This window comes from Pectinophora gossypiella, unplaced genomic scaffold (genome assembly GCF_024362695.1).
Source record: "Pectinophora gossypiella unplaced genomic scaffold, ilPecGoss1.1 Pgos_34, whole genome shotgun sequence".
Classification (NCBI taxonomy): Eukaryota; Metazoa; Arthropoda; class Insecta; order Lepidoptera; family Gelechiidae; genus Pectinophora; species Pectinophora gossypiella.
This window is the reverse complement of record NW_026063244.1, coordinates 701,290-721,856: the sequence shown is the minus strand read 5'-3', so window position 1 is coordinate 721,856 and position 20,567 is coordinate 701,290. Positions and strand designations below refer to the sequence as shown.

The window sequence follows — 20,567 nt, the reverse complement described above, 5'->3', positions numbered from 1 at the left end:
TGGCAAAACTATAAAACCTGGAGCAATTTTTCTTTCGCGAAACATATTTAAATCTTGGTCAAATCCAATCCCCGCTGAAAAAAAAACAAAATGGCGGAAAATCAAGATGGCTGCCATACAAATTTTTAGTTTTTCCTGAAAATACCTCGGGGGTAAAAATGATGTATAGGAATGTGATCGGATTGTCATGTTGAGTATTTCAATACTGCTCGATCTTGAAAAACTACTCCGCATCAGGGAGACACCCTACGGCCTGGCAAAACTATAAAACCTGGAGCAATATTTTTTTCACAAAACCTATTTAAATCTTGGTCAAATTTTATCACCGTTGAAAAAAAATCAAAATGGCGGAAAAACAAGATGGCCGCCATACAAAATTTTCGTTTTTCCAGAAAATGCCTCGGGGGTAAAAATGATGTATAGGAATGTCATAGAAACATCATGTTGAGTATGGAAATACTTTTCGGTCTTCAAAAGCTGCTCCGCATCAGGGAGACACCCTACAGCCTGGTGAAACTATCGCACCTGGAACTTTTTTGTTTTCACGAAGCCTATTAAAGTCTTGGTCAAATTTTATCGCCAGTGAAAAAAAAACAAAATGGCCGAAAAACAAGATGGCCGCCATACAAATTTTTGTTTTTCCAGAAAATGTCTCAGAGGTAAAAATGATGTATTGGGGTGTGATCGGAACGTCATCTTGGAAAACTGCTCCGCATCAGGGGTCACCCTACGGCCTGGCAAAACTATAGCACCTAGAACTTTTTTGATTTCACGAGACCTATTCAAGTCTTGGTCAAATTCTATCGCGGTAAAAAAATGGCGGGAAAACAAGACCCGCGAGCAGCTTGCTGCGAGCGAACCACGCGACATCTAGTTATATTATATATAGCTACAAACCCACTGACTGACTGACTCACTCACTCACTCACTGACATAATTGTTCTCCCAGAAGGAGCGTCGGGGGGTAAAAATGGTGTATGGGGGATGTGATCTGGACCTTCCGGTGAGTATGGGAAAACTTCCAGATCTTGGAAAACTGCTCCGCATCAGGGAGACACCCTACGGCCTGGCGCAACTATCGCACCTAGAACGATTCTTTTTCCACAAAACCTACTTAATTCCTGGTCAAATTCAATCACTGGTGAAAAAAAATCAAAATGGCGGAAAAACAAGATGGCCGCCATACAAAAAAATGTTTTTCCAGAAAATGTCTCAGGGGTAAAAATTGTGTATGGGAGTGTAATCGGAGTGTCTTGTTGAGTATGGAGACACTTCTCTATCTTCAAATCTGCTCCGCATCAGGGAGACACCCTACGGCCTGGCCAAACTATCGCACCTAGAACATTATTTTTTCCACCAGGCCTATTATAATCTTGGTCAAATTTAATTGCAGTTGAAAAAAAATCAAAATGGCGGAAATTCAAGATGGCCGCCATACAAATTTTTCTTTTTTCCTGAAAATGCCTCGGGGGTAAAAAGGATGTATAGGAATGTGATCAAAATGTCATGTTGAGTATGGAAATACTTCCCGACCTTCAAAAACTGCTCCGCATCAGGGAGACACCCTACGGCCTGGCAAAACTATCACACCTGTACCAATTTTTTTTTCATAAACCTTATTTAAACCTTGGTCAAATTTTATCGCCAGTGAAAAAAAAACAAAATGGCGGTAAAACAAGATGGCCGCCATACAAAATTTTCGTTTTTCCCGAAAATGCCTCGGGGGTAAAAATGATGTATGAGGAATGTGATCGAAACATCATGTTGAGTATGGAAATATTTTCGATCTTCATAAGCTGCTCCGCATCAGGGAGACACCCTACAGCCTGGCGAAACTATCGCACCTGGAACTTTTTTGTTTTCATGAAGCCTATTAAAGTCTTGGTCAAATTTTATCGCCAGTGAAAAAAAAAACAAAATGGCCGAAAAACAAGATGGCCGCCATACAAATTTTTGTTTTTCCAGAAAATGTCTCACGAGGTAAAAATGATGTATTGGGGTGTGATCGGAACGTCATCTTGGAAAACTGCTCCGCATCAGGGAGACACTCTACGGCCTGGCAAAACTATAGCACCTAGAACTTTTTTGATTTCAGGAGACCTATTTTAGTCTTGGTCAAATTCTATCTCGGTAAAAAAAATGGCGGGAAAACAAGACACGCGAGCAGCTTGCTGCGAGCGAACCACGCGACATCTAGTTATTATATATTATAATATATATAGCTACAAACCCACTGACTCACTGACTGACTGACTCACTGACAGGGTTGTTCTCCCAGAAGGAGCGTCGGGGGGTCAAAATAATGTATGGGGGGTTTGATCCAAATCTTCCGGTGAGTATGGGAAAACTTCCAGATCTTGGAAAACTGCTCCGCATCAGGGAGACACCCTACGGCCTGGCGCAACTATCGCACCTGGAACGATTCTTTTTTCACAAAACCTATTTAAATCTTGGTCATATTTTATCGTGGGTGAAAAAAAATCAAAATGGCGGAAAAACAAGATGGCCGCCATACAAAATTTCTTTTTTCTAGAAAATGTCTCGGAGGTAAAAATGATGTATGGGAGGTGTGATCGAAACGTCAAGCTGAGTATGGAAAAGCTGCTCGATCTTGAAAACTGCTCCGCATCAGGGAGACACCCCACGGCCTGGCGAAACTATGGCACCTAGGACTTTTTTGTTTTCAAGAAACCTATTTAAATCTTGGTCAAATTTTATCGCTGGTAAAAAAAAATCAAAATGGCGGAAAAACAAGATGGCCGCCATACAAAATTTTGTTTTTCCTGAAAATGTCTCGGGGGTAAAAACTGTGTATGGAGGTATAATCGGAACATATTGTTGAGTATGGAAATATTGTTTGATCTTTGAAAACTGCTCCGCATCAGGGAGACACCCTACGGCCTGGCAAAACTATAGCACCTGGAACGTTTTGGTTTTCATGAGACCTATTTAAGTCTTGGTCAAATTCTATCGCGGTAAAAAAAATGGCGGAAAAACAAGATGGCCGCCATACAAATTTTTGTTTTTACAGAAAATGTCTCGGGTGTAAAAACGATGTATAGGGGTGTTATGGGAACGTCTTGTTGAGTATGGAAATACTGCTAGATCTTCGAAAACTGCTCCGCATCAGGGGTCACCCTACGGCCTGGCAAAACCATACGCAACGCACCTAGAACTTTTTTGATTTCACGAGACCAATTCAAGTCTTGGTCAAATTCTATCGCGGTAAAAAAATGGCGGGAAAACAAGACACGCGAGCAGCTTGCTGCGAGCGAACCACGCGACATCTAGTTATATTATATATAGCTGCAAACCCACTGACTGACTGACTCACTGACATAATTGTTCTCCCAGAAGGAGCGTCGGGGGGTCAAAATGATGTATGGGGGGTGTGATCGGAACCTCCCGGTGAGTATGGGAAAAATCCCAAATCTTGGAAAACTGCTCCGCATCAGGGAGACACCCTACAGTCTGGCAAAACTATCGCACCTGGAACGATTCTTTTTTCTCGAAACCTATTTAAATCTTGGTCAAATTTTATTGTGGATGAAAAAAAATCAAAATGGCGGAAAAACAAGATGGCCGCCATACAAAATTTTATTTTTCCAGAAAATGTCTCGGGGGTAAAAACTGTGAATGGGGGTGTAATCGGAACGTATTGTTGAGTATGGAAATACTTCTCGATCTTGAAAACCTGCTCCGCATCAGGGAGACCCCCTACGGCCTGGTGAAACTGTCGCACGTGGAACTTTTTAGTTTTCACGATACCTATTAAAATCTTGGTCAAAGTTAGATGCCGGTGAAAAAAAATCAAAATGGCGGAAAATCAAGATGGCCGCCATACAAATTTTTCGTTTTTCCTGAAAATGCCTCGGGGGTAAAAATGATGTATAGGAATGTGATCGGAACGTCATCTCAAGTATGAAAATACATCTGGATTTTCGATAGCTGCTCCGCATCAGGGAGACACCCTACGGCCTGGAAAAACTATAAAACCTAGAGCAATATTTTTTTCACGAAACCTATTCAAATCTTGGTCAAATCCAATCCCCGGTGAAAAAAAAACCAAAATGGCCGAAAAACAAGATGGCCGCCATACAAATTTTTGTTTTTCCCGAAAATGCCTCGGGGGTAAAAATGATGTGTGAAGAATTTGATTGTATCGTCATATAGGGCGTGGAAAAGCTTCTCGATCTTTGAAATCTGCTCCGCATCAGGGAGACACCCTTCGGCTTAGCGAAACTATAGCACCTCGATTTTTTTTGTTTTCACGAAACCTATTTAAATCTTGGTCAAATTTTATCGCCGGTGAAAAAAAACAAAATGGCCGAAAAACAAGATGGCCGCCATACATAATTTTGTTTTTCCAGAAAATGTCTCAGAGGTAAAAAGTATGCATAGGGGTGTGATCGGAACGTCATCTTGGAAAACTGCTCCGCATCAGGGAGACACCCTACGGCCTGGCAAAACTATAGCACCTAGAACTTTTTTGATTTCACGAGACCTATTCAAGTCTTGGTCAAATTCTATCGCGGTAAAAAAATGGCGGGAAAACAAGACACGCGAGCAGCTTGCTGCGAGCGAACCACGCGACATCTAGTTATATTATATAAAGCTACAAACCCACTGACTGACTGACTGACTGACTGACTGACTGACTCACTGACTCACTGACAGGGTTGTTCTCCCAGAAGGAGCGTCGGGGGGTAAAAATGATGTATGGGGGGAGTGATCTGGACCACCCGGTGAGTATGGGAAAACTTCCAGATCTTGGAAAACTGCTCCGCATCAGGGAGACACCCTACGGCCTGGCGCAACTATCGCACCTGGAACGATTCTTTTTTCACAAAACCTATTCAAATCTTGGTCAAATCCAATCGCCGGTGAAAAAAAACCAAAATGGCGGAAAAACAAGATGGCCGCCATACAAAAAAATGTTTTTTCAAAAAATGCCTCGGGGGTAAAATCTGTGTATGGGGTTGTAATCGGAACGTCCTGGTGAGTTTGAAAATACTTCTTAATCTTCGAAAACTGCTCCGCATCAGGGAGACACCCTACGGCCTGGAAAAACTATCGCACCTAGGACTTTTTTGTTTTCACGATACCTATTTAAATCTTGGTCAAATTTTATCGCCGTTGAAAAAAAATCAAAATGACGGAAAAACAAGATGGCCGCCATACAAAATTTTCGTTTTTCCAGAAAATGCCTCGGGGGTAAAAATGATGTAGAGGGGTGTAATCGGAACGTCTTGCTGAGTACGGAAATACTTCTTGATCTTTGAAAACTGCTCCGCATCAGGGAGACACCCTAAGGCCTGGCAAAACTATCGCACCTAGAACAATAATTTTTTCACGAAACCTATTTAAATCTTGGTCAAATTCTATTGTGGGTAAAAAAAAAACAAAATGGCGGAGAAACAAGATGGCCGCCATACAAATTTTTAGTTTTTCCTGAAAATGCCTCTGGGATAAAAATTATGTATGAGGGTTTTGATCGGAACGTCATGTAGAGTACGGGTATACTTCCAGGTTTTCGAAAACTGCTCCGCATCAGGGATACACCCTACGGCCTGGCGAAATTATCGCACCTGGAACTTTTTTGTTTTCACGAAACCTATTTAAATCTTGGTTAAATTTTATCACCGGTGAAAAAAAAAAAAACAAAATGGCGGAAAAACAAGATGGCCGCCATACAAATTTTTGTTTTTCCAGAAAATGTCTCTGAGGTAAAAATGATGTATTGGGTTGTGATCGGAACGTCATCTTGGAAAACTGCTCCGCATCAGGGGTCACCCTACGGCCTGGCAAAACTATAGCACCTAGAACTTTTTTGATTTCACGAGACCTATTCAAGTCTTGGTCAAATTCTATCGCGGTAAAAAAAAACAAGATGGCCGCCATACAAAGCTTCGAACTAATACAGGACACGCGAGCAGCTTGCTGCGAGCGAACCACGCGACATCTAGTTATTATATTATATAAAGCTACAAACCCACTGACTGACTGATTGACTGACTGACTGACTGACTCACTGACTCACTGACAGGGTTGTTCTCCCAGAAGGAGTGTCGGGGGGTCAAAATGATGTATGGGGGGTGTGATCAGGACCTTCCGGTGAGTATGGGAAAACTTCCAGATCTTGGAAAACTGCTCCGCATCAGGGAGACACCCTACGGCCTGGCGAAACAATCACACCTGGAACAATTTTTTTTTCGCAAAACCTATTTAAATCTTGGTCAAATTTTATCGTGGGTGAAAAAAAATCAAAATGGCGGAAAAACAAGATGGCCGCCATACAAAAAATTGTTTTTACAGAAAATGTATCGGGGGTAAAAACTGTGTATGGGAATGTAATCGGAGTGGCTTGTCGAGTTCGGAAAATGTTCTCAATCTTCGAAAACTGCTCCGCATCAGGGAGACACCCTACGGCCTGGCAAAACTATAGCACCTAGAACATTTTGGTTTTCACGAGACATATTTAAACCTTGGTCAAATTCAATTGCCCGTGAAAAAAAATCAAAATGGCGGAAATTCAAGATGGCCGCCATACAAATTTTTCGTTTTTCCTGAAAATGCCTCGGGGGTAAAAATGATGTATAGGAATGTGATCGGATCATCATGTTAAGTATTTCAATACTGCTTGATCTTGAAAAACTGCTCCGCATCAGGGAGACACCCTATGGCCTGGCAAAACTATAGCACCTAGAACTTTTTGGTTTTCACGAGACATATTTAAACCTTGGTCAAATTCAATCGCCCGTGAAAAAAAATCAAAATGGCGGAAATTCAAGATGGCCGCCATACAAATTTTTCGTTTTTCCTGAAAATGCCTCGGGGGTAAAAATGATGTATAGGAATGTGATCGGATCGTCATGTTAAGTATTTCAATACTGCTTGATCTTGAAAAACTGCTCCGCATCAGGGAGACACCCTACGGCCTGGCAAAACTATAGCACCTAGAACTTTTTTGATTTCACGAAAACAAGATGGCCGCCATACAAAGCTTCGAACTAATACAGGACACGCGAGCAGCTTGCTGCGAGCGAACCACGCGACATCTAGTATTATAATATATATAGCTACAAACCCATATACTGACTGACTGACTGACTCACTGACAGGGTTGTTCTCCCAGAAAGAGTGTCGGGGGGTCAAAATGATGTATGGGGGGTGTGATCGGGACCTCCCGGTGAGTATGGGAAAACTTCCAGATCTTGGAAAACTGCTCCGCATCAGGGAGACGCCCTACAGTCTGGCGAAACTATCACACCTGGATCGATTCTTTTTTCACGAAACCTATTTAATTCTTGGTCAAATACAATCACCGTTGAAAAAAAATCAGAATGGCGGAAAAACAAGATGGCCGCCATACAAAATTTTGTTTTTCCAGAAAATGTCTCGGGGGTAGGAACAATGTATGGAGGCGTAATCGGAAGGCCATGTTGAGTATGTAAATACTTCTTGATCTTCAGAAACTGCTCCGCATCACGGAGACACCCTACGGCCTGGCAAAACTATCACATCTGGATCAATTTTTTTTTCGCACAATGTATTTAAATCTTGGTCAAATTTTATCGCCGTTGAAAAAAAATCAAAATGGCGGAAAAACAAGATGGCCGCCATACAAAATTTTCGTTTTTCCCGAAAATGCCTCGGGGGTAAAAATGATGTATAGGGATGTGATCGGATCGTCATGTTGAGTATGGAAATACTTCCCGATCTTCAAAAACTGCTCCGCATCAGGAAGACACCCTACGGCCTGGCAAAACTATCGCACCTGGAACATTTTTAATTTCACGAAACCTATTTAAAACTTGATCATATCCAATCGCCGGTAAAAAAAAATCAAAATGGCGGAAAAACAAGATGGCCGCCATACAAAATTTTCGTTTTTCCCGAAAATGCCTCGGGGGTAAAAATGATGTATGAGGAATGTGATCGAAACATCATGTTGAGTATGGAAATACTTTTCGATCTTCGAAAGCTGCTCCACATCAGGGATACACCCTACAGCCTGGTGAAACTATCGCACCTGGAACTTTTTTGTTTTCACGAAGCCTATTAATATCTTGGTCAAATTTTATCGCCAGTGAAAAAAAAACTAAATGGCCGAAAAACAAGATGGCCGCCATACAAATTTTTGTTTTTCCAGAAAATGTCTCAGAGGTAAAAATGATGTATTGGGGTGTGATCGGAACGTCATCTTGGAAAACTGCTCCGCATCAGGGAGACACCCTACGGCCTGGCAAAACTATAGCACCTAGAACTTTTTTGATTTCACGAGACCTATTGAAGTCTTGGTCAAATTTTATCGCCAGTGAAAAAAAAAACAAAATGGCCGAAAAACAAGATGGCCGCCATACAAATTTTTGTTTTTCCAGAAAATGTCTCAGAGGTAAAAATGATGTATTGGGGTGTGATCGGAACGTCATCTTGGAAAACTGCTCCGCATCAGGGAGACACCCTACGGCCTGGCAAAACTATAGCACCTAGAACTTTTTTGATTTCACGAGACCTATTCAAGTCTTGGTCAAATTCTATCGCGGTAAAAAAATGGCGGGAAAACAAGACACGCGAGCAGCTTGCTGCGAGCGAACCACGCGACATCTAGTTATATTATAATATATATAGCTACAAACCCACTGACTGACTCACTGACTGACTGACTGACTCACTGACAGGGTTGTTCTCCCAGAAGGAGCGTCGGGGGGTCAAAATGATGTATGGGGGGTGTGATCTGGATCTCCCGGTGAGTATGGGAAAACTTCCAGATCTTGGAAAACTGCTCCGCATCAGGGAGACACCCTACAGTCTGGCGCAACTATTATACCTAGATCAATTTTTTTTTCGCACAACCTATTTAAATCTTGGTCAAATTCTATTGTGGGTGAAAAAAAAAAAACAAAATGGCCGAAAAACAAGATGGCCGCCATACAAAATTTCGTTTTTTGAAAAAATGCCTCGTTGGTAAAAACTGTGTATGGGGTTGTAATCGGAACTATCGCATCTGGACCTTTTTTGTTTTCACGAAACCTATTTAATTCTTGGTCAAATTTTTCCCTGGTGAAAAAAAAAACAAAATGGCAGAAAAACAAGATGGCCGCCATACAAATTTTTGTTTTTCCAGAAAATGTCTCAGAGGTAAAATTGATGATCGGAACGTCATCTTGGAAAACTGCTCCGCATCAGGGAGACACCCTACGGCCTGGCAAAACTATAGCACCTAGATTTTTTTTGATTTCACAAGACCTATTTTAGTCTTGGTCAAATTTTATCGCGGTAAAAAAATGGCGGGAAAACAAGACACGCGAGCAGCTTGCTGCGAGCGAACCACGCGACATCTAGTTATTATTATTATTATACTATATATAGCTGGAGACCCACTGACTGACTGACTGACTGACTGACTGACTGACTCACTGACTCACTGACAGGGTTGTTCTCCCAGAAGGAGCGTCGGGGGGTAAAAATAATGTATGAGAAAAGTGATCGGGACCTCCCGGTGAGTATGGGAAAACTTCCAGATCTTGGAAAACTGCTCCGCATCAGGGAGACACCCTACAGTCTGGCGCAACTATTATACCTGGATCAAATTTTTTTTCGCAAAACCTATTTAAATCTTGGTCAAATTCTATTGTCGGTGAAAAAAAATCAAAATGGCGGAAAAACAAGATGGCCGCCATACAAAATTTTGTTTTTCCAGAAAATGGCTCGGGGGTAAAAACTGTTTATGGGAGTGTAATCGGAACGTCTTGTTGACTATGGAAATACTTCTCGATCTTGAAAAACTGCTCCGCATCAGGGAGACATCCTACGGCCTGGCGAAACTATCGCACCTGGAACAATTCTTTTTTCGCACAATGTATTTAAATCTTGGTCAAATTTTATCGCCGGTGAAAAAAAATCAAAATGGCGGAAAAACAAGATGGCCGCCATACAAATTTTTAGTTTTTCCTGAAAATGCCTCTGGGATAAAAATTATGTATGAGGGTTTTGATCGGAACGTCATGTAGAGTACGGGTATACTTCCAGGTTTTCGAAAACTGCTCCGCATCAGGGAGACACCCTACGGCCTGGCGCACCTATCGCACCTGGAACGATTCTTTTTCCGCAAAACCTATTTTAATCTTGGTCAAATTTTATCGCCGGTGAAAAAAAAACAAAATGGCCGAAAAACAAGATGGCCGCTATATAAATTTTTGTTTTTCCAGAAAATGTCTCGGGTGTAAAAATGATGTATAGGGGTGTGATCGGAACGTCATCTTGGAAAACTGCTCCGCATCAGGGAGACACCCTACGGCCTGGCAAAACTATAGCACCTAGAACTTTTTTGATGTCACGAAAACAAGATGGCCGCCATACAAAGCTTCGAACTAATACAGGACACGCTAGCAGCTTGCTGCGAGCGAACCACGCGACATCTAGTTTTATATATATTATATACCGGGTGTTAGTGACATCGTAACGAATACTGAAAGGGATGATTCAGACCATGATTCTGAGTTAATATCTAGTGGAATTTTCCGTCGCAAAATTCATGAAATTTTGAGTTTTGTTTTTAATTATTTTCAATTCCATATTGTGCTTTTAGCTGCATAGAATCCAAATTTCAATAAAAAAAACAATAATGACAAATTATCGAAAATTTTCGATGTAATGGAGACAACAGCTGCTCGAACGGGTCAACGGCCACACGCCCCGCTCCGCGCGCCCCGCGCCGCACGCCGGCGGCGCGGCGGCGGCGCGGCCTACAAAATAGGCACTACGAACCGATCCTATTTCTTTCTCTGTCTATCGTAAATTATAAATTTATTTTATTCTTATTCTTAAATGGACGGATAATCAACAGGCATAAAATTTATGGAATACACGTCAATTTTAAGCAGAAATCTAAAACAACCGACAGAATTAATTTACCAGCGAGATACCTTTTTGATTCGACCGGGTTATTCATTCATTTACTCATAGGAATCAGGGCCATTATCTACCTAAAACAGTTGAAACAGTAAATAATTGTATTCTTTGTTGTCATTAGAATAACTAACAACCAACTAACACAACCACCACAGATTAGGTAATTAGTTACCTACTATGTCAACCATCCACCAACTTAGTATGTAAGTACCTACGCAAAACCTCGCTACAAAAAAATCGAGCGAGATCGCGTCTAGAATTGGGCGGACACTCCGCCAGAGTGTTGCCTATCGATATTCTATCGATACCTAGTTAAAAAAAAACAATAGTAGGTAGCTATCGATAGATCTTTTAGATCAATACCCATTATTGTTACAAAGCAAGACCTATCGGTACTATCGCTAGTATCGATCTAAATGTACTATCACTACTTTCGATAGTTTAGACAATTTTCAAGTTCAACAATTGATAATCTACCTATCGATAGTTCGGCAACTCCGCCGCGTAGGCAATGTCGGCATGTTCAAAGAAAAAAATTGTCCGAGTGGAGTGATCTTATTTTTCTTGTTACATGTTGGTACCGTACCGAGGTACTAAGTACTAAGTTATTCGTAGTTTTAAATCTCATTGTTAAATCATCAGTAAAGAACTAATTAAACCTATTCTGTTCTGTGTACAATATTCATGTAACGGCTATGTGCTTACATAAGTACCTAGTAGACGGGAGCAACGACTTAACGTACCTTCCGAAGCACGGATCATTTTACTTTCGGACAATCAGGTGATCAGCCTGTAACGTCCCAACCAAAGGCCTTATAAACAGATTTTTGTGATATGTCCCCACCGGAATACGAACCCGGACCCTCCGCATCCCATCGCTCAACCACTGGACCACATAGGCCAAGAAGGTTCTAAGACATAATTAAAGGATCCTGGGACGCAAGACCTCCGAGTTAGGGCTTGTTTGATCTGTCTTGATGGATACTCGGACGTGAATAGCCTCACGGATCAAGGGCAACGCGCGCCAATAAAGTAGGCATTACGAACAGATACTAGGTATTTCTTTGAGTTGATAGGTATCAAGTGAAGTTTCCTGTCGCCAAATTCATAAAAATAATAGATTTTTTTCAGTCCCATATTGTGTTTTAAGCTGCATAGAACGCACATTTAAAATAAACAAATAAAAATTACTAATTATTAAATTTTATCAATGTCATCAATAATAATAATAACGTATCTACAACTTCAGCTATGCGCAGGTGAATAGCCGGCGCACGGGTCAAGGGCAACGCTCGCCAATAAAGTAGGCATACGAACAGATACTATTTCTTTCTCTGTCACTTGCACCATAAACATACTTCTCTCTCTCTCTCTAGTCGTCGGCTCGACGCGGCCGCGGCCGGTGCGTCGTCGGCGCCCTTAGTCGGCGCCTTTGATGCTTTGCGCTAACGCCGCCGCGCGCTTCCGCTCAGTCGAATACTAAGCTTGACCCGAATCGCGTGATGTTTTTCGAGGATATTTTTTTCGTGTTTGTGAGTGTTTGTTTCATTCTGTAAATGAGTAGTGTCGACTATGATGATAGATCATAGACCATTTACTGCGCAAAAGTATGGAAGATTGTTGATGTTTATTAAAGAGCAAGGTGTTGTGTTTGTGAGTGCGTGTGATACCTACCTACCGCGGAGGAAACGCGATGTTGCATACCTACGTGACGTGACATGTTCTAGGGTACCTACCTAGGTACTTCATCCGAAGGAATAACAATTAAGGTAAGGCAAGAGTAGGGTTTTTATTGTTAATAAGTTAGGAACGTTTTAATAACTGGTAGGTAGGTACCGTGCGTGAAAAATCGTGGCAGTAGGTGTTCTACTTCAACAAACAACATTTTTAAACGTTGAACCACTACTAAGCATCTAAATACAAGAGAATGAAAACTCCTACCTAGATATCAACATCGTATCTCACACGCGTAACGTAGCCGCGCGTAAGTTTAGCGTCTGTGTGGCGCGTTGTTCGACTTACATTGCGGCACAGTAAAAATTGAAAATCTTAATTAAACATTTGCGACAAGAAAAACACCCACCATCGTTTTTAGTACAATAAAATAGGCGTTCCATTTTTTTTTTTTCGTTACGATGTCACTAACACCCTGTATAGCTACAAACCCATGTACTGACTGACTGACTGACTGACTCACTGACAGGGTTGTTCTCCCAGAAGGAGCGTCGGGGGGTAAAAATGGTGTATGGGGGATGTGATCAAAATTTTCCGGTGAGTATGGGAAAACTTTCAGATCTTGGAAAACTGCTCCGCATCAGGGAGACACCCTACGGCCTGGCGAAACTATCGCACCTGGAACGATTCTTTTTTCACAAAACCTACTTAAATCTTGGTCAAATTCTATTGTCGGTGAAAAAAAATCAAAATGGCGGAAAAACAAGATGGCCGCCATACAAAATTTTGTTTTTCCAGAAAATGTCTCGGGGGCAAAAACAATGTATGGGGGCGTAATCGAAAGGTCATGTAGAGTATAAAGATACTTCTCGATCTTGAAAATCTGCTCCGCATCAGGGAGACACCCTACGGCCTGGCAAAACTATCGCACCTAGAACTATTCTTTTTCCACAAGACCTATTTAAATCTTGGTCAAATTTTATCGCCGGTCAAAAAAAAATCGAAATGGCGGAAAAACAAGATGGCCGCCATACAAAATTTTCGTTTTTCCTGAAAATGCCTCTGTGGTAAAAATGATGTATAGGCATGTGATCGGATCGTCATGTTGAGTATTTCAATACTGCTCGATCTTGAAAAACTGCTCCGCATCAGGGAGACACCCTACGGCCTGGCAAAACTATAAAACCTAGAGCAATTTTTCTTTCGCGAAACATATTTAAATCTTGGTCAAATCCAATCCCCGGTGAAAAAAAAACAAAATGGCGGAAAGACAAGATGGCCGCCATACAAATTTTTGTTTTTCCAAAAAATGTCTCAGGGGTAAAAACAATGTCTTGGGGTGTAATCGGAATGTCATCTTGGAAAACTGCTCCGCATCAGGGAGACACCCTACGGCCTGGCAAAACTATAAAACCTGGAGCAATAATTTTTTCACGAAATCTATTTAAATCTTGGTCAAATCTAATCGCCGGTGAAAAAAAAACCCGCCATACAATTTTTTTTTTTTTTTTAAATTCCTCACCGGTAAAAATAATGTATGGGGGTGTCATCAAAACGTCAAGTTGAATATAGAAATACTTCTCTATTTTCGAAAACTGCTCCGCATCAGAGAGACAACCTACGGCCTGGCAAAACTATCGCTCTCGGAACATTTTTTTTTCCACTTTACCTACGTAAATCTTGGTCAAATTTAATCGCCGGTAAAAAAAAAACAAAATGGCGGAAAATCAAGATGGCCGCCATACAAATTTTTCGTTTTTCCTGAAAATGCCTCTGTGGTAAAAATGATGTATAGGGGTGTGATCGGATCGTCATGTTGAGTATTTCAATACTGCTCGATCTTGAAAAACTGCTCCGCATCAGGGAGACACCCTACGGCCTGGCAAAACTATTAAACCTGGAGCAATATTTATTTCGCATAACATATTTAAATCTTGGTCAAATTCAATCGCCGGTGACAAAAATCAAATTGGCGGAAATACAAGATGGCCGCCATACAAAATTTCCCTTATATAGAAAATGCCTCGGGGCTATAAATGATGTATGGGAGGTGTGATCGGAACGTCTGTAGAGTACGGAAATACTTCCCGGTCTTCGAAAACTGCTCCTCATCACGGAGACACACTATGCCCCGGCAAAACTATCGCATCTGAAACTATTCTTTTTTCACGAGACCTATTTAAATCTTGGTCTAATTCTATCGTCGGTGACATGTGTGCTGTCAAACGTTTGCTGGGGTTTTTTAATTTCTGCCTAAAATTCTTGTGAACCTATTCCATAAATTTTAAACCAGTCGTTTACCCGTCAGCTGATAATATAATGACAGGTACATCAAATAAACTTAGATAGTGTGTACTGGAATCAGCACCAATAACACACATTACTCTTATTTTATAAAAAAAAACTAATGGAGGACTTTCCAGGCTAGATTCTCAAAAAAAATACAGATGGCGCTGTCCAGATTTAACATGATAAATACCTATTTTCTCATTGCTCGGGTAAATAAATATTATTCAAATGTAATGGCAAGGGTATATAGGCATATTTAAACGATCGCACATCTGTACAGCGCCATCTATTTTTTTTGGGGACGTAGCCTTGGAAGTCCCTCATTGGTACCTATAGATCTTGTAATTATATTTGTCTTGCATTTAGACCAATAAAGACCACCAAAGGATGTTTGATGTGAAAATCTGGTCCCAAGAGGTCATAAATTAAATGCCAGTAGGTAAATGCAACTAACAATTTTGATACCACAAGAAACATTGATTGTGAGATCCTATCAGTTGAAGTGGTGTTAAACGACGTGATTACTATTTTTATTTTTCAAAATAATTTTATAAAGAAACAATTTTATTAAAAACATAATGAAAGATATATTTTTAGAAATAATTTGTTTTATTATATAATTCATATAATTCATATAATACAAAATATTCCTACATTTAATTAAATAGTTGAAATAAAACAGCAACTTAACCATGTACTCTCGGCCTATGTGGTCCAGTGGCTGACATTCCGGAGGTCCCAGGTTCAAGTCCCGGTGGGGACAAAACACAAAAATTTCTTCACAACCTACATGATAGAAGAATAACAAGTACCTATTTATGATTTTTGAACAGACTTAATATGGTTACATATTAGTACATAGGTAGAGAATAAACTTAACAATAACATTAAAATATACACAGGTTTTTATCTATTTAATGATTTAATAATATAAATTATACTTATAAAGTGATATAAACTCATAGTTTACCGACATCTATGAACAAAAAGAAAACCCCCGACAAAACAAAAGTACTCAATTATTATGAAAAAAGGTGAAAAAATTCAAAACCCTATAAAAAAGCAAAAAATAACTTATCCCACATACCTATACTTGCAAGCAAACTGAATGTGTAACATTCCTATCACACTTAACAAACATCCTGATGACCTTGAAGACCTGAACCGATTTCTACCAAACATAGCTAAGAACACTCTCGACTAATATAACTTACAAACAAAAAAAAACCGTATTAAAATTGCCCAGCAGGGGGATCGTATAGGCTAAATTTTAATAAGATAAGATAAGATTAAAATTGCATCATCCGTTTGGGGAGCTACGATGCCACAGACAGACACATACACATTTACACACATACAGACACGTCAAACTTATAACACCCCGTTGTTTGCGTCGGGGGTTAATAAATAGAATTATATACATTGCAACAACACACCTAACACAGCTTTTATGTTCACTAGATATTAATGCTTTTGAGGTGAGCTCATCCTGCAAACAACACATACATGGGCATCCATCAGGCATCTGAAAGCAAACATGAATGTCTTTAATAGTATATTGCACAATATGCCCGATTATATCAATATTATTTAATGTGTAGGAATGGCACTGAAACATTGCCAACAATAATTTAAAATTAGAACAATGTTTTAATCATTATTAAGGATTGCCTTATAACAATTATGATTGAAACACATATTTTTTTTATGTACAACATAAATTAAAAAAAATAATACTTTAATACCTATCTCGGAGATTGTTTTTCTATATAATACCACTCTTCACTTCTTTCCATAAGCCCATGGCCTGTGATTTTACCTTCGTGAGTGCCTTTCCAAAGATATTCCACAACTTATACAGACATAATTGTTTCCAACTGTCCGACTGGAACATTCTTCAGGAAACTTGTTATTGTTGCTTGCATCTCTTAGTATGATTATGAGTTAGTATGACAAAGTCGATCAGCATTAACACCTATAAATAAATAACTATATAATAACAGTGTCATATATAATAACAGTGTTAATTGATTGTATGTTACTTACATTGCAATTTATCAACGAACATTATCCACAAACTTTTTATCATATCGGCTCTATCCAAAACACACAATGGCTCTGGAAGTTTTTACAGTAGAATGTCGACGCTCTCGCACTACTCGATGAACTTGTAAGCTACAAATTCTAACAAAGTAGGTAGCAGAAATTATCAAGACTCAAGAGAACTTTTCAGCAACGAGACCATAAGACCATGCCATGTTTAGTTTTTTTTTTTTTTGTTATTTTGTCTATAGGACAGGCAAAGGAAACATAACCCATACAGCCAAATACTATATTAGGTACGTTAAATTCGTTAAAAACAATAAACGTATTTTCATATTTTCAAATCGGTAGGCAATGGAATCCACAGGTAACACACAAATGTATTATGTCATAATTAAAGCCTCATCTTTTTTTCTTTTTGGAAATTTTTGGCCTGGTTACATAGACCTTTAGGTTTGTGATACGAATTAACTCTTACTCTAGCCATAGAGGCAGCCAATCAGCTCGCGACACCAAACACTTCAGGACCCCGATACCGACCCCGCCGGCGTGGTCGACGATTTCCCTCATTCAGCGCTTATCGCTATCGACCCACTAGGGTCGATTAATTCTTTCAAATATTTTCCTCTCAGACGACGCCCGGAGCCGAGGTTCGCGCCCAACTGGGCACTCTCAGGCCTGTTGTCTTAAACGTTGTATCGGGTGAGAGCCTTCAGCGCTCCCCATTTGTCCGGCCAAGTAGTTAATGCCATCTGCGGCAAATCTATAATAAGTCACGTCAAAAAAAAAAGATACGAATTAACTCAAAAAAGTCCGCATACATTTTCGAGTTATGAAGCGGCTTCTTGGGACGCCGCATTATGCATCCATTTTTGATGCCAAGAAGGAAGTCTCCTATTTGTCTATGACAATACCTTTTTAATAGTAACAAAACCATAGACATTTTTATATTTTGTTCGTTGTCCGAACATATTGGGGCCTTAGGCAAAATATTATAAACTAATGTCTAAATTAAAACTTATCAGAATTGAAGTTAAGTTACATATAAAAGAAACAAAAATACTTAGTTAAGTATGTAAAATAAAACTTAAAAGAGAACTCAAACTCTTAACACATTTATCACAAATTCAGTTCGTTCGGTGCAACCGTGCATAATAGTCGTGTTCACGCGAGCTAATTGTGTATAACCAGTGTTCATAGACCCCCGTCTCCGTATATTACTCGTCCATCAAAAGTGTCTACTTGCGCTAGCCGCCTTGGCCAACCGACCAGTCGATTGACCCCCGTCTTATGGTGACTAACTAGCGCGGCCGGTGTCTCGCACGACTGGTTTACTATTGTCCAGGCGTTAGACCCCCGACTGATGGAAAATAACTAGTACCGCCGGTGTCTCGCACGACTGGATTATAACGAGTTAATACTAACTTTGCGGGTTTACTTCGGAGCCTCCTTGTCGCACTATAAGTTGAAGACCATAAGGTGCTCCTCTAGCGGGTTTTTAGAAGGAGATAGCTTATTGCACTTCTTGACTGGTACTGTGTATAATGTCTATTGTTCATCGCTCGCCGCCGCCTCCGGCTCGGACTACCTCGCCGGTAACTTCGCTAAACCAAACCCAATCGGAACCAAATCTGCACCAATCTCTAATGCAATCGGAATCTAATAATGTCAATACGCAAAGCCGCAACTCCAAAAGGCCCTGCCCAGATTTCTCGCCCACTGCCCAAATGCATGATCTTAAGGATGAAATATTGGAAATCCTCAACATTTGGAAAATTGAAAGAGATGACAATTTGACTCGTGTCCTCAGTGAGCAAAATGCTATAATGATTAAGCTGACCACCGATATCGCGGAGCTGAAAAAACAAAACCTCATTATACAAAAATCGAATCTCGAAATAGAAAAATCCATGACATTTATAAACCAAAAATTCGAAGACATGAACAAACAAATAGAAATCTTACAGAAAGAACGGAAAGAATATATACACACAATCAATGAGTTAGAGAAAAAGATCACTGATATAAAACAATGTTCGCGCAGTTCCTCATTGGAAATTCGCAATGTTCCAGTCACTGAACCTGAAACTTCGTCCTCATTAACCCAGATGGTATTGAACATCGGCGCGGCTCTGCAAACTCCAATCAACGGTATCCGAGATGTATATCGTATCCCAGGAAAATCTGGAACCAATAAGCCTATTGTCGTAGAACTCACCTCCGTACATAACAAAGAACAGGTGATCACAGCTGCAAAAAATTTCAATAAAGCTAGATCCAAAGATGATCGCCTGAATACAACTATGATTGGATACCAGGGAAAATCTCAACCGATCTATGTCACGGATATGCTGCCAAGCTCCAAAAAGAAACTCTTTTACTTGGCAAGAGAATTCGCTAAGACCCACAACTATGAGTTTTGCTGGACAGCTGGGGAGAAAATTTTTCTTCGGAAAGCTCACGGCTTGAAACACATTATCGTCGAATCGGAGCAGACCCTACAAGCACTTGCAAAACAGCAATGACTAACTGTATTTCCAGAATTAAGTTTTAACTTTAATTCTTTCTTTTATTTGCCATACTATTTCATACTATACTTATGTAACTCACACTCACTCACCACACACTCACTCTGTCTCACACAACATTATTATATTTTTACTTCACTCTTACACATATTCTTAATTTTATTTTACACAACTGACACATGGAACACAATGATCTTAAACTTCCCCCATCCCGTATGTACCAATTACTTACCCACTAAATTCATATATAAATGGCTTCCATAACAGAAATTAATTCTGAGCTCGAGTCTCTTGACAGCTGTAATTCATACTCATGTGATCCTGATAAATGCAATACATTCTCTCATAGTCTTACAGCTCAATATTTGTTCCATCAGTAAAAATTTCGATCAACTCCGGGTATTATTGCTGAAAATTAAAGTTACCTGTCATGTTATCGTTTTGACTGAATGCTGGCTCCCTAAATGCCCCAACTTACCGCATCTGGAAGGATATTTCTCCTATTCCACTTCAAACCATCGTAATAAAAATGCTGGAGTAGTTATTTACATTAAATCTAACATAACTCACTCCGTTTCTGAGCCAGTATTCAACTGCGCGGACTGCCTCACTTGTATAATTGATAACAAGACAGCCATTATCTCAATTTACCGTTCTCCTTCGTTTGCTCGCCGGGATGACTTTGCCAGTTTTCTTGAGAGTCTTGACGGGGTCCTAACTAATCTAAAACAACACAATAATATAATTCTTGTAGGTGACCTGAACATTGATATTAAGCCAGAAAATAAATCTAGTTTCTCCAACGAGTACCTTATTCTTAATGCTACTCATGCTATGTCGCCCACACACGTGCTCACTACACGTCTTGATAAATGCTACGATCATGTTCTCATTAAGTCTAAATTTAATTCAACTACTCTTGTACTAAACTCTCACATTACTGATCATTTACCTACATTAGTCAGTCTTCAACTTAAGCACAAACTCAACAACAATACCCATTTAAAATCACTTTTAGACCTTGAAAGTGTCAGGCGTGAGTTAGAATCTATTGATCTTAATTTCATTCTACTTATTGCGGATGCTAACTTAGCTGCTGATGCCCTTGTCTCTATCTTG

General features: G+C 40.0%; 1 long non-coding RNA gene across 1 annotated transcript; it reads right to left on the bottom strand.

The window, feature by feature from the left end:
- Window positions 1-15,523: 15,523 nt before the first annotated feature.
- LOC126381044 (uncharacterized) lies at window positions 15,524-17,086 on the bottom strand. The gene is made up of 3 exons (XR_007568644.1): window positions 16,924-17,086; window positions 16,623-16,852; window positions 15,524-16,402 (listed from the first exon to the last, which is right to left on the bottom strand). It is a non-coding gene; the product is annotated as an uncharacterized LOC126381044 (long non-coding RNA).
- Between the last annotated feature and the right edge of the window lie 3,481 nt (window positions 17,087-20,567).